The sequence below is a fragment of the Saccopteryx bilineata genome, chromosome 5 (assembly GCF_036850765.1).
Source record: "Saccopteryx bilineata isolate mSacBil1 chromosome 5, mSacBil1_pri_phased_curated, whole genome shotgun sequence".
Taxonomy (NCBI): domain Eukaryota; kingdom Metazoa; phylum Chordata; class Mammalia; order Chiroptera; family Emballonuridae; genus Saccopteryx; species Saccopteryx bilineata.
In genome coordinates, this window is record NC_089494.1 from 178,637,589 (window position 1) to 178,653,387 (window position 15,799).

At 40.0% G+C, this 15,799-nt stretch overlaps 1 non-coding gene across 1 annotated transcript; it reads right to left on the reverse strand.

Annotated features, from left to right (window-relative positions):
* Positions 1-5,691: 5,691 nt before the first annotated feature.
* On the reverse strand, positions 5,692-5,855 carry LOC136306971 (U1 spliceosomal RNA). Its single transcript, XR_010725727.1, has one exon. It is a non-coding gene; the product is annotated as a U1 spliceosomal RNA (small nuclear RNA).
* Between the last annotated feature and the right edge of the window lie 9,944 nt (positions 5,856-15,799).

The window sequence follows — 15,799 nt, forward strand, 5'->3', positions numbered from 1 at the left end:
GAGGATGGCTCTATGGCCTCTGCCTCAGGTGCTAGAATGGCTCTGGTTGCAACAAAGCAATGCCCCAGATGGGCAGAGCATCGCCCCCTGGTGGGCATGCTGGGTGGATCCTGGTCGGGCACATGTGGGAGTGTGTCTGACTGCCTTGCTATTTCCAACTTCAGAAAAATACAAAAAACAAAACAGAACAAAAAAAAAAACAAATGAAAAAAGAAATGTCACTGATTAATTTTCTATAAACTGTACAAATCTTTTGTAACTTACATAAAACTAACTGGCTTTTATAATAATTTACTTTTAGTTAGAATTCTTAATTTTAAAACCTTTAACCTTTAGTGACAATTAAGTGGTTTTTATTTTACCCTAGTTTCTCTTTTCCTCAAAGTCTGATTAAAAAGAAGTCCTTAGTGAGTTCTTCATGCATTAGCCGTACGTAGACCAACTAGCTTCTGGTTTGTGGTTGGAGTAGGGCATGCCATTCTTCTCAGGGTTAACTTACAAGGGTTGGTGGGGGTCAGTCTCCGCTATTTTTGAAGGTGCCTCTGCTGGAACTGCAGGTTTCAACCAGCTATGGTGGACCCAGGCGAGCATATCTTGGCAGCAGTGGGAGTGGTCAGGATCACGGTGTGTGGACCCGCCCACGTGGTAGTCAGTCCTTGGGCAATGTATTTCTCTACCCAGACTGAGTCTCTAGGTTGAAAAGGATGTACTGGATCTCTTGGAAATACTGAAAGTTCCTCTTGAACAGTCTTTTGAACAGTTTGCTGTGTAACCTGTAAATCCTGCAAGTACTTAAGGAAGGGGTGGTTATGTTTCCTTTATGATTTGATTCATGTATTTTACTTGTCCTGAACCTTTTGGGGCCTGTGGGCACAATGTAACTTCAAATTAGTTTCTAATTAATATTGGGTTCCTTTTTTACTAACTGTGAGATTTTGGTTATAAATGCAGGCCCAACACTAGACGGGGTAAGCTAAACCTGGAAAGAATTCTATATAGCAATTTCTTAACAATTGTTAATTATTTTATTTAAGTTTATTTCTAAATGTTTACCTGGGAAAATTCCTTTCTCTATGTTTCTTTCTATAATTTTCTTATTTTGCTTAGTATTCACTTGGACGCAAACTGAATACTCAGATAATATGTCTTCTGTAATAGATTCTAAGTCTGGCTTTTCTAACTATTCCTTTCCTGTTGGCAAAATCTTTTTCTAATTTGGTTTTGAATAAACCTTTGGCAATAAGGGTCCCCAAACCCCACTGGTTTTGAATGGCATCTTTCGATTCATTTGAATTTTAAATTTCTATGTTCCGATTTTGAAAATACATAATAAAACTACAACAGCTAATGTTAATAAATACTATTACAAATGTTCTAATATAATAATGTGACCAAAGCCTACTAGATTATCAAACAAAGTTTAACCAATATAACCAGATTTAAAATTAAGTTCTTATAGTCTTAAGTGCCTTTAATATGTTAATGTAATTTTACTAAGTTTATATTGACACAATTACTGCTTTATATTATTTGCAAATGTAACCTAATTCCCACTTCAATCTGAGAATTGTCCCAAATAGCAGGAGTCACATATATTTAGGAAAAGTCTACAAGGCACTGGTATTGTGGTCACACTCCACACTCTACAGCTAGAATCCAAATCCTAATGACCAATGTTTCTAGCTGAAATTAAGAGTGGTTCCCAGCCTAAAATAGGCATCGGGCATTGAGACAAGAGGAATAAAGGAGACACTATACATTAAACAAAGCAACAGAAATAAGACTATCAATACCCACAATAGAGATCTTCGAGGGATAAATAAAACTCGAACATTAGGCAAGGTATAGTAAGTGGCTTTTGTGTTTACAAGAAATGAGATCAGTTTACCTGCTACTTGGAAGAAATACCCTAAGCTGGTCCACAGTGTCGTGAAATGAGGTCAATGGCCCTGAGCACCTTTATTTTTCAGTGGCAAGACCCAGCAGGCTAGGCAAGGTCAGGTCACAGGTAGCTGGAGCAGGGCTGGAAGAAACTGAACCCTCCCTTAGAGGAGTGAGGCAGCAGCTTACCTTCTCATATCCCATTTTCCCACAGCAAAGATATGTCCTCTGGTGGGGACTGAGAAGCCTGGCAGGCTTTAGCTCAATAATCTTTCTTTCCACTCCTGAAGCAGGGCCCTGATGGAATCCTATAAATCCCCTTCAGGGGGTTGGAGCCTTTAAGGACGTATATCAAGAGCTGGTATTTTCCTGATCTCTTTTGGGCTCTATTTGCTTTTTCTGTTCCTTTCTTGGTCATTATAGACCTTAAAAGCCATGCTCAGAAGATCTCACTGAGGGGCTTGAGGGCTCTTTCCTGTCTATATAAACTCTTGGAAAAAAGACAAAAACAGTATGTAAAGCCAGTATCCATGGTCACCATCACAGCTGCCTGGCCCATGCAGGTTCACATTGGATTCGGACAGACAGTAATGAAACAATGGAGCCAAGAACTGGTGGGCCATCATCTTTAATCCTAGCTTGCACCCAGCAGGCAAGAAATACACACAGTGGGCTCAAAAGTCACTCATTCAGTGCTCACAAAGCTACTGACTTATCCGAGTTTCCTAGAATCAAAAGTTTCTAGCTCATCAGCCTTATTCCCCTCTGTTTTTCATCTCCTTCTCTCTGTACAAACTGGCTTCTCCTTTAGCACTCCACCATCTTGGTTGCTTCTCCTGATCTTCTCCACGTGGCCTTTCTCTGCTGTCCTCTCTAATGCTAATCTCAGGAACCAAGAGAGAGCAAGCTCCTGGTCTGCCCTCATTTTATAGTGTAGAAATCAAAACCTTTAATCCAATATACAAACAAGTAAGTCTCTGATACAAAGCCACTTATCTGAGGCACAATGGGATTCCTCATGAGAGTGCACCACCACACATCATGCAATCAGTCAAGGGTGTGGGGAAAAGCTTAGTTTTAAAACTAAGCCTTACGCTATAACAACCTGGCCTGCTTACAGCCTGTCCCCCACACCCAATACAAACTATAAGGGAGCAAACATATATATCATATTTAAAAACTTATTTGACCAACACAGTGTTATTAGCTGGATCAAATAAAAGAGGGTAGAGGTTTGCAAGAGAAAGACGTTTGGCATCTCCTTCAGGATTCCAGAGTCTCTGCGCTGCTGAACAACATAGTACATTAGCATTCAAAAGAAATTTTAAGCAAAGAGCATGATAAAAATAGATTTGCAAGAGTTCCAGAATATGACTTCCTTACTTATATTATTTAGCATTGAGCAATATTGTTTCAAAATGATAATAAACTAAACATTACATAAAAAGATATTAACAATTATTACATATTTTCTAATATTTAAACTAAGATTTCAATATTATAGGGCTATAAAACAGCAAATAAAAAGGAGAATTAACAAAAGGCCTTTGAAATAATATAAACATTTTTAACATGAAAAATACCTTTTACACAATAAGAAATCCTTGGTACAAACTACCCAGCTGGCAAAGAGATATTAACTCTTTTGACCCACAGTAATTTACACTATTAAGTCAACATGAGGGGTGGGATGCCTAAGGTTGAAGTGGACTCCCAGAACTGGGAGACTTGGAACCTGCCGCTTTTACCTTTTTTTTTTCTCTGCCATTTGTCCTGCATAATCCAATCTATTACTTGTAACTAACTGCCTTGCTTTGAGCAGTGTAATGCCAGTTGCCGCAGTCTTCATCACAGCCACCTGGCCCATGCAGGTTCACATTGGATTCAGACAGACGGTAATGAAACAACAGAGCAACGAACAGGTGGGCCATTATCTTTAATCTTAGCTTGCATCTAGTGGGCAAGTAAAAACACACACTGGGCTCCAAAACTCACTTATTTAGTGCTCACAAGCTACTGACTTATCCGAGTTTCCTAGAATCAAAGGTTTCTAGCTCACTAGCCTCATTCTCCTTTGTCCCCCATCTCCTTCTCTCTACATAAACTCTGCACTAACTGGCTTCTCTTTCAGCACTCCACCAATTGGCTGCCTCTCTTCTCCTCCACATGGCCTTACTCTGCTCTCCAACCTGCTCCCTCCTCTAATGCTAATCTCAAAAACCAAGAGAGTAAGCTTCCTGTCTGCCCCACTTTATAGTGCAGACATAAAAACCTTTAATCTAATATACAAAATAGGGAAGTCTCTAATACAAAGTCACTTATCTGAGGCATGATGGGATTGTACCACCCCACATCAAAAAGGGTGGGAAAGGCTTAGTCCTAAAACCAAGCCCCAGGCTACAAGGATCCTGCCTGGGCACAGCCTGCCCCCACCACACATTAATATCACCTGGGCAATGGGCTTCCAAGTGGGCAGTGCCATCTTTAACAAAGTGAGCATAATATATTTTATCTGCCCAACAAGCAGCTAATTAAAATACAAATTTTATAAAATTACTTTCCCAATAGTCAGTTGTTTTAGCCTACATGAGGTTTCCAATTTCTCTGTTATTCCCTGAAAATACTTTTTACAATTTTTACTATTATGGCTAATGCAGCGGGTCTTCCCCATGAACTCCACACCTCCCTCATCAGATAACAATTATGCCACACTAAGGAATTGGGAGACTTGGAGAGGACCCAACACCCGCCTTGGCCCTGCGGAAGAGTGTTGGAATCTTTCTCTAATTTTTTACACCAGTGGGGGGCCACAAGCCACCATCCCCAAGCCATGGAGGGCTCACATGACCCCCATGTCCTAGGTAGGGGAAGGAGAGATACAGCTGGAGGGCCTATCTCTGATAATTCCTATTTCCTATAATCCTATCACTCATGTTTGTATTACTCCTTCTGTATTACTCCTTCTGGAGCTGCAAGTTATTTCAAGGAACTGATAATTAACTAGCAAGGTCCACACCCATGGTTTGTTAAGTTCTAATTCTTTTTCTCTTCTTTAAGATTTTTTTTTAAAGCAAAGTTTTAATTTTTAATACTATTCCTACTCTGTATTTTCCAAATAGGCAAAACCTTTTCTGGTCAGTAGGTGGATATCTGAAACTAGTTTCTACTCTATATTTTCTTTAGTCACTTCACCCTTAGTTGTCCCTGTCATTTTATTCTTTTTTTTTCTTTCTCTTTTTCTGAAGCTGGAAACGGGGAGAGACAGTCAGACAGACTCCCGCATGCGCCCGACCGGGATCCACCCGGCACGCCCACCAGGGGAGACGCTCTGCCCACCAGGGGGCGATGCTCTGCCCCTCCGGGGCGTTGCTTTGCTGCGACCAGAGCCACTCTAGCGCCTGGGGCAGAGGCCAAGGAGCCATCCCCAGCGCCCGGGCCATCTTTGCTCCAATGGAGCCTTGGCTGCGGGAGGGGAAGAGAGAGACAGAGAGGAAGGAGGGGGGGGGCTGGAGAAGCAAATGGGCGCTTCTTCTATGTGCCCTGGCCGGGAATCGAACCCGGGTCCCCCACACGCCAGGCCGATGCTCTACCGCTGAGCCAACTGGCCAGGGCCCCTGTCATTTTATTCTAATGCCCTTCCCCTGCTGCTCCACCCACAGCACTCCTGGCCTTGCTTTTCTCTCACTCCCTTGGCTGCTTGTAACCTGGGACATTTATTTTTCCAATGCCCTCTTGGAGAGGACTCAACACCCGCCTTGGTCCTGCGGGAGAGTGTTGGAATCTTTCTCTATTTTTTTTTCTCTTTTTAATAAATATAGAGCGCGAATGCAGTCCCCCACTACCACAAATTATGCAGTCGGGTTTCCCACATTTGGGGAAATCGCAGGGGTCAGCACATCCAGAGTGCAATGGATAAGCCTCGCCCTGGGAAAACCACCTTCGTGATCATGGTATCTCCCCTGCCAGGTAAGTATCTTTTTCTCTAATTTTTTACACCAGTGGGGGGCAGGCTTCTGCCAGTGTGCATTTATTTTTCCAGTGTGCTTGCAATAGGCACACTGATTTTTTCCTAGCAGAGTCTTATTCTTTCTCAGATCTTTTCCTTCCTCCATTGGTCCCCCTCCTGGCCCTAGGACTGCCTAAAATCCAGGAATTAGCACACTAATAAAAGCAAGAGAGATAAGATAGATAATTAACTAGCACCCAGAATAAAGGGTGTTTGACTATAGAGGTATTAATTATTACACAAAACAAGAAGAAACCAACAGAAGAGAATAATTTCTTCAGGGGAGAAATCAGACAGAGCGCCCTGAAGCTCTTGAATTCAAGAAGGAAGAGAATAAACAATTCGCCATTTAAGATTGCCTTCTAGTCAGAAACTTCCAATTTTGGGAAGCCAGGCCTTAAAAACAGACACATTTAGACATTAAACAAAGACTTATACACACACAAATAATGAGTGTGCTTTATTTCAATTAAAATTATACCGGATATTTTTTTGACAAAGATGAAACTCCATAGACAAGGGAGGGTTTTCCCTCCAGTGGAAAGTACCATACCACAGATGCTGAAAGGTACCATACCTCATTTACAAGGGAAAGGCTCCCCCTCATGACCTCTCAGGTGCATGCAGGCTGTGTCCCTGGAAGGACTTTAGACTCAAACTCAGGGGTTTCAGACAGAAACAATAAAAGCAAAGACTGAGATCTTGACAAACACAGAGAAGTCTCTGGAAGTCTGAGGCAAGATTAATCAATCCAAGTTAGCTCAGTCTCCACTGATTCAGTGCAATGTGAGACCGACTAATCCTGGACAGACTCAATCTCCACTAATGTCTCCCTTGAGCACAAACAATTGTCCTCACTAATGTCTTTTACTGAGAACACAACTAGATACCTTTGGAAGTTCTGGGCAGGATGAAGTACTCACTAATGTCTTTCTAGGGAAACCGATGTCTCTGAAGGCCTGAAGCAGAACTGGTGGACCTGGTCAACTCAATTCCCGCTAATGTCTTTCTAGAGTACGAGCAGATATTTCTGAGAGTCCGAGGCAGGACCTAATCCTCACTAATCATCCTTCCAGAGTATAACCAGATGTCTCCCAGCAAAGCCCAAGGCAGGACCCAAAACTCTCCACCAACGTCTTGGTTTTTGGAGAGTCTAGTCCAGACAGACAGACTAGTTTCAATGCAGCAAAGTAGCTCTGAAGGCCCTACATACATATTGGAGTTAAAATCTCCGGACTTACAAATCAGCAAAGCCACAAATCTACCCTACCTAAAACCTAGTCCCAAACAAATTTGACCAGTACCAGTCCCAAACAGAAAAGCAAAAGCAAGAATTCAGAGGAAAGCCAGAATTCAGTAAAGCAAAGAGTTGCCTTACCTACCTCCTTGATTTCTTTGCCGAATTGTCCAAATTGTTGAATATGGGAACCAGGAGGCGTCTACTGAGGAACTGTCTTGACCCAACAGGAAAACTGGAAGCCCTGAAAACGTTTCAGGTGGCGCCTCTCCTTGATATTCAAGTGGGGTCGGGCAGCTCCCTGGAGATACCGTTCGATTCCGGGTGTCTCTACCCAGTGACTGCAGCAAAACATCACAGCCCTTCTACCCAGTGATGCGAAACACTGCGCCAAATGTTGTAAAGCACCATACTCCAGATACTGAAAAGTACTGTACCTCACTTCTGTGGGTTCATGTAGAGACACAAAGTCCAGATGAACTTTTTAGGGTTTTATTAAAGGAGAAGATTTACTAAATAGGCTGGCTGCATATGGCTGACATGGGGCAATTGCAAACCCAAATCATGTGCACCCAAAAATATCTCAGGGCCTGGTTATATACTCTTGATCACACATGGGCAGGAGAGAGCATGACATTATGGCATAAGCTTACAACATTTGTTTAGGGATATGCAGAAACATTAAGGCTTTCAAGGTAGCACAATCAAAGATGTTTACAAATATTTTAGGGTTCATCTTCCCTCCTTTGCCTAGAGGTATGTTACTCTCAAGATTCCAGGAAGGGAGAGGAACTACAATCAATGCAGGGTGGTGCCAGGGTCCAGCCTTGGGGGGAATCCAGGGGTCCCACAGGAAGAGATGGCATTGGTGTGAAACAAGTGAGAAAGCCAAATTCTTTTAGCATTCACTGCCAGGCATCTTTGCCAATGGCTAGTCCAGCTTTATTTTTATATACACATACTAAGTTACAATCACATGGTATTCAGAATACATTGATTAATAATTGTTTTTGTTTCACTATGGTTACATATTTCTAGGTAACAGGTAATTCATTTCTATAAGCTATAAATCAGGTGGTAAGTCATTCTATGTGTAGTTATGCAATAACTTGAGCAGCAACAACAATATTGGTGCAAACTTCTGAAAGGTCAGTATTAATTAAAAACTCTACCTTACCTAATGTCCTATTGTCTAGTCAACTTTTATTTGCCTACTATATTCATCTACTAGTTAAGTTCTAACTTTATTTTTCTCAGAGTGTTCCACCACCTGCAGGTCAGGTATGCAAGAAGAAAGGAAAGTTTCTCTACTCTACCACATGAAAACGCTAAGGAGGTAAAGTAATAAATTAAGTGAAGGCTGAAAGGTGCTTCTGTGTATAGTCACTATTTCTTACCTATTCAATAAGTCACTATCTATTTTTTCTAACATGATTAATAGGAAGGAATTCTCCTACAAACTTAACCCTTTTTGAGGGATATCATAGCCAGCCTCTTATGTCTATGAGCCTAGGTAAAGGGGCTTACAGGCTTTTCTGTGGAACTCACACTCTCTTTCTCATTTTCAAAGAAATTATTATGAATCTTCAGGGAAAGCATGGTGCTAATATTCCTGTGCCATAAATGATAGCACACACATCCAGAAAAAGGGGGGATAAAAAGCCAAATTAATTCAAAAAGTTAAAGGGGGAAATATTGTTGCGCCTTTTCTTTGCTGTGACTGTGTCAACCAGCAGTTGTTGATTTTCTTTGCTGTGACTGTGTCAACCAGCAGTTGTTGATCTTCTTTGCTGTGACTGTGTCAACCAGCAGCTGTTGATCGGCTTCCTACAGGGTGATATGTAAATTCTGTCTCCCACTGAAAGAGAAGAAGTTTCTCCATTAGCGTTTATTTTAGATTTAAAACTAAATGACTCATTGTTCTTGCAAGCCAGAAACTTCTACATTCTTCTCCCTCCCATCCCCAAAGGAAGGACAGGACAGGAAAGCCTGACCTTTCCTCCTAGAATATCAATATTAATTTTTTAGCTTTTTTGGTACCTTACTACATAATGTCCTATCCTTCTGCCTTAATTCCCCTTTTTCTTCTCCTTGGTTTCAGATATTCTATTATTCTGCACCCATTTTTCAATATGTGAGTTTTTTCCACATGCATAAAGCCAACCTCACACACCAGCTGAGTGTCCTACAATTGGGCTCAATTCTGACACTACTTCCCTAGAGATAGCATCAGATCCCAGTTTAAGGGCTCAGTCCCCTAAGAAAGATTTCCTCTCTCTTCAAACCCCAGTCACAAAGTCACAGTTGTTACTTACACTCTGACTGACTAGCTATAGATTGGAGATTCCAATGACTCACAGAACTCAAGAGAAACACTTTGCTTACTAGATCCCTGGTTTATTATAAAGGATTATGTAAAGCCAGTAACCGCGGCCATCATTACAGCCGCCTGGCCCATGCAGGTTCACATTTGATTTGGACAGATGGTAATGAAACAGTGGAGCCAAAAACTAATGGGCTCTTAGCTTTAATCCTAGATTGCACCCTATGGGCAAGAAATACACACAGTGGGAAAACACTTCCCTTTCCATTCAGGGCTCCCAAAGCCACTGACTTATCCGAGTTTCCTAGAATCAAAAGTTTCTACCTCACCAGCCTATTCAACTCTGTTCCTCATCTCCTTCTCTCTGCACAAACTCTGCACAAACTAGTTTCTTCTTCAGCATTCCACCATCTTGGCTGCTTCTCCTCTTCTCCATGTGGCCTTTCTCTGCTCTCCTCCAGCATGAGCTTCTCTGCTCCATTTTATAGTGTAGAAATCAAAACCTTTAATTTAATATACCAACAAGGAAGTCTCTGATACAAAGTTACTTATCTGAGGCATAATGAGATTGATTCTTCATGAGAGTGCACCACCCCACATTATGCAACAGTCAAGGATGTGAGGAAAATCTTAGTTTTGAAAAGACCTTAGTATTAAAAGGGTGGTAAAGGCTTGTTGTAAAGTACCATACCCCAGATGCTGAAAAGTACTGTACCTCATTTCCACGTGTTTATGTAGAGACATCAAGTCCAGATAAGTTTTGAAGGGTTTTATTAAAGGAGATTTATTAAATATGCTGCTTCTATATGGCTGACATGGGGCATTTGCAGACCCAAATCGTGTGTGCAAAATACATCTCAGGAGCTGGTTATATACCCTTGATCACACACATAGGCGGGAAGAAGCATGACATCATGGCACAAGCTTACAACATTTGTTTAGGGGATACACAAAACATTAAGACTTTCAAGGTAATACAATCAAAGATATTTACAGTCTTTTAGGGTTCATCTCCTTTCCTTTGCCTAGAAATATATTACTCTCAAGATTCGAGGAAAGGAGGTATTTAAATTCTATCTCTTATTGAAAGGTAAAAGACGTTCCTCAGTTAACCTTTATTCTATAGTTAGAACTAAATTACCCATTGTCTTTGCAAGCCAGAAACTTCTACATTCTCCCTTCCCTTCCCAACCAAAGGACAGGACAGGAAAGCCTGACCTTTCCTCCTAGAATATCAATATTAATTTTGCAGCTTTTTGGTACCTTACTACAGGCTTAGTCTTAAAACTAAGCCTTAGGCTATAATAACCCTGCCTGCTTACAGCTTGTCCCCTACACTCAATGCAAACTATAAGCGAGCAAACATATATATCATATTCACAAATTTATTTGACCAACAGGATATAACTGTGGAACAGCCATATGGAAGAAGTGCCCTGGTCAAGGTGTGAGGAAATGGCATGAAGTGTCCATGCTTTCTCTGACTGCTCTCCATGAAGCTCTGTGTGTCCACCAATCCAGAAGTCCTTTGAACCCAGTCCTTTTGGGGTTTTATGGAGGCTTTGTCACATAGGCATGGTTGATTAAATCATTTGTCATTGGTGAATAACTTAACTTCCAATCCCTCTTTTCTTTCAGAGGTCAGAGGTAGAGAGGTGTGGGTGGGGTGCAGAAGAAGGATAGTGTGATTAAAATTTCCAATCCTTTAATGAAGTGGTTGGGTTTCCTGGCAATGAGCTTCCAAACTCACGAGGTCCAAAAGTCACCTCATTATTAGTATAACAAGAGACACCATTTGAACTCTTTGTCACTTAGGAAATTTTGAGGGTTTTAGCGGTATGCCAGAACTGAATGAAGACCAAGTGTGCGGGTATTTCCTATTTAAATCACATCATCACAGCCTCATGTCAAATGTCTACCTCACTGTACAGACTTCCCTGCCTCATCACTATTCATTTCTGACATTCTGGGTGGGGCCACCACCCAGCAAGGGTGATTCCTCACCCACCCAGGCTCTGATTTTCCACAGCAGGCTCTCTTTCTTCACTCCAGACTCAGGGATGCCCTCCAGCCTTTGCTCTACCATTGCTTTGCATGAACACCCTCCTCCTCAGTGTGGGCTCTAACAAACCATGTGGAAAAGTATGCTTTTGTTGTTACACTTGGGTGCTGACAGGCGGTGCTGGGGTGAATGCTCATTAGGGATGTGAGGGTGATTTTTCACATTCCTTCCCACAATCTGAAATGTTTGTCACCCTGCTTGGGCTCTGTTACCTGAAGGGAGACCTGGCCTGGAGCAGTCCTGCTCTGTGTGTGGGTTCTTTCAAAACATGAGTCCAAGTGATTTTGAGAATAAATTTATTAAAGCTGAGAACAGTGAGCTCAGTTGGTTAGAGTGATATCCTGTAACTCCAAAGTTGTGAGTTCAATCTGCGGTTAGAACACACACAAGAATAACCAATGAATGCATAAATGAGCAGAACAACAAGTTGATGTTTCTTTCTTTCTTTCTCTCTGACTCTTTTATTTATTTTTTAGATTGCATTTATTCATTTTTTTTAATAATTTTATTTTTTTAATGGGGTGACATCAATAAATCAGGATACATATATTCAAAGATAACAAGTCCAGGTTATCTTGTCGTTCAATTATGTTGCATACCCACCACCCAAAGTCAGATTGTCCTCTGTCACCTTCTATCTTGTTTTCTTTGTGCCCCTCCCCACCCCCTATCCCTCTCCCATTCTCCCCTCCCCCCCGTAACCACCACACTCTTATCAATGTCTCTTAGTTTCACTATTATGTCCCACCTACGTATGGAATAATACAGTTCCTGTATTTTTCTGATTTACTTATTTCGCTTCGTATCATGTTATGAAGATCCCACCATTTTGCTGTAAATGTTCCGATGTCATCATTTCTTATGGCTGAGTAGTATTCCATAGTGTATATGTGCCACATCTTCTTTATCCAGTCATCTATTGATGGGCTTTTTGGTTGTTTCCATGTCCTGGCCACTGTGAACAATGCTGCAATAAACATGGGGCTGCATGTGTCTTTACGTATCAATGTTTCTGAGTTTTGGGGATATATACCCAGTAGAGGGATTGCTGGGTCATAAGGTAGTTCTATTTTCAGTTTTTTGAGGAACCACCATACTTTCTTCCATAATGGTTGTACTACTTTACATTCCCACCAACAGTGGATGAGGGTTCCTTTTTCTCCACAGCCTCTCCAACATTTGCTATTACCTGACTTGCTAATAACAGCTAATCGAACAGGTGTGAGGTGGTATCTCATTGCCGTTTTGATTTGCATTTCTCTAATAGCTAAAGAAGATGAGCATCTTTTCATATATCTGTTGGCCATTTGTATTTCTTCCTGGGAGAAGTGTCTATTCATATCCTCTTCCCATTTTTTTATTGGATTGTTTGTTTGTTTGTTGTTGAGTTTTATGAGTTCTTTGTATATTTTGGATATTAGGCCCTTATCTGAGCTGTTGTTTGAAAAAATCATTTCCCATTTAGTTGGCTTTCTGTTTATTTTGTTATCAGTTTCTCTTGCTGAGCAAAAACTTCTTAGTCTGATGTAGTCCCATTCATTAATTTTTGCCTTCACTTCCCTTGCCTGTGGAGTCAAATTCATAAAATGCTCTTTAAAACCCAGGTCCATGAGTTGAGTACCTATGTCTTCTTCTATGTACTTAATTGTTTCAGGTCTTATGTTTAGATCTTTGATCCATTTTGAGTTAATTTTTGTACAGGGGGAGAGACTGTAGTCCAGTTTCATTCTTTTGCATGTGGCTTTCCAGTTTTCCCAGCACCATTTATTGAAGAGGCTTTCTTTTCTCCATTGTGTGTTGTTGGCCCCTTTATCAAAAATTATTTGACTATATATATGTGGTTTTATTTCTGGACTTTCTATTCTGTTCCATTGGTCTGAGTGTCTATTTTTCTGCCAATACCATGCTGTTTTGATTGTCGTGGCCCTATAATAGAGTTTGAAGTCAGGTATTGTAATGCCCCCAGCTTCATTCTTTTTCTTTAGGATTGCTTTGGCTATTCGGGGTTTTTTATAGTTCCATATAAATCTGATGATTTTTTGCTCTATTTCTTTAAAAAATGTCATTGGAAGTTTGATGGGAATTGCATTAAATTTGTATATTGCTTTAGGTAATATAGCCATCTTGATTATATTTATTCTTCCTAGCCAAGAACAAGGTATATTCTTCCATCTCATTATATCTTTTTCGATTTCCCTTAACAATGGTTTATAGTTTTCATTATATAAGTCCTTTACATTCTTTGTTATGTTTATTCCTAAGTATTTTATTTTTTTTGTTGCAATCTTGAAGGGGATTATTCTTTTGAGTTCCTTCTCAGTTGTTTCATTGTTGGCATATAGAAAGGCTATTGACTTCTGTATGTTAATTTTGTATCCTGCGACCTTACTGTATTGGCTTATTGTTTCTAGTAGTCTTTTTGTGGATTCTTTGGGGTTTTCGATGTATAGGATCATATCATCTGGAAAAAGTGATACCTTTACTTCTTCTTTTCCGACATGGATGCCTTTTATTTCTTTGTCTTGTCTGATTGCTCTGGCTAGAACCTCTAGTACCACATTAAATAAGAGTGGAGAGAGTGGACAACCCTGTCTTGTTCCTGATTTAAGGGGGAAAGCCTTCAGTTTAGTGCCATTTAATATGATGTTAGCTGATGGTTTATCATATATGACCTTTATCATGCTGAGATATTTTCCTTCTATACCCATTTTGTTGAGAGTCTTTAACATAAAATTGTGTTGTATTTTATCGAAAGCCTTTTCTGCGTCTATTGATAAGATCATGTGGTTTTTGTTCTTTGTTTTGTTGATATGGTGTATTACATTAACCGTTTTACGTATGTTGAACCATTCTTGAGATTCTGGGATGAATCCCACTTGATCATGATGTATTATTTTTTAAATATGTTGTTGTATTCGATTTGCTAGTATTTTGTTTAGTATTTTAGCATCTGTATTCATTAGAGATATTGGTCTGTAGTTTTCTTTTTTTGTGCCATCCTTGCCTGGTTTTGGTATGAGGGTTATGTTGGCCTCATAAAATGTGTTTGGAAGTATTGCTTCTTCTTCAATTTTTTGGAAGACTTTGAGTAGAATAGGAACCAAGTCTTCTTTGAATGTTTGATAAAATTTGCTGGTAGAGCCATCAGGGCCTGGACTTTTATTTTTGGGGAGGTTTTTAATGGTTTTTTCTATTTCTTCTCTACTGATAGGTCTGTTTAGGCTTTCTGCTTCTTCTTGACTCAGTCTAGGAAGGTTGTATTTTTCTAGGAATTTATCCATTTCTTCTAGGTTGTTGAATTTAGTGGCATAAAGTTTTTCATAGTATTCTACAATAATTCTTTGTATATCTACAGTGTCCGTGGTGATTTCTCCTCTTTCATTTTGGATTTTGTTTATATGAGTTCTTTCTCTCTTTTCCTTGGTAAGTTTTGCCAAGGGTTTGTCAATTTTGTTGATCTTTTCAAAGAACCAGCTCCTTGTTCTATTAATTTTTTCTATAGTTTTTCTGTTCTCTAATTCATTAATTTCTGCTCTGATTTTTATTATCTCCTTTCTTCGTCTGGTTTTGGGTTGTCTTTGTTCTTCTTTTTCTAGTTCCTTAAGGTGGGAAGTTAAGTGGTTCACTTGGGCTCTCTCTTGTTTGTTCATATATGCCTGAAGTGATATGAACTTCCCTATTATCACTGCTTTTGCTGCATCCCATAGATTCTGATATGTCGTATTGTCATTTTCATTAGTCGGTATATATCTTTTGATCTCTGCACTTATTTCTTCTTTGACCCATTCATTTTTTAAAAGTATGTTGTTTAGTTTCCACATTTTTGTGGGATTTTTTTCCTCTTTTTTGCAGTTGAATTCTAGTTTCAAGGCTTTATGATCAGAAAATATGCTTGGTACAACTTCAATTTTTCTGAATTTGCTGATGTTGTTTTTGTGGCCCAACATATGGTCAATTCTTGAGAATGATCCATGTACACTGGAGAAAAATGTATACTCAGTCACTTTGGGATGAAATGTCCTGTAGATGTCTATCATATCCAGGTGCTCTAGTGTTTTGTTTAAGGCCACTATGTCTTTGTTGATTCTCTGTTTGGATGACCGATCTAGAGCCGTCGGCGGTGTATTGAGGTCTCCAAGTATGATTGTATTTTTGTCAGTTTTTGTTTTAAGATCAATAAGTAGCTGTCTTATATATTTTGGTGCTCCTTGGTTTGGTGCATATATATTAAGAATTGTTATGTCTTCTTGCTTCAGTGTCCCCTTAGCCATTATGAAATGGCCATTTTTG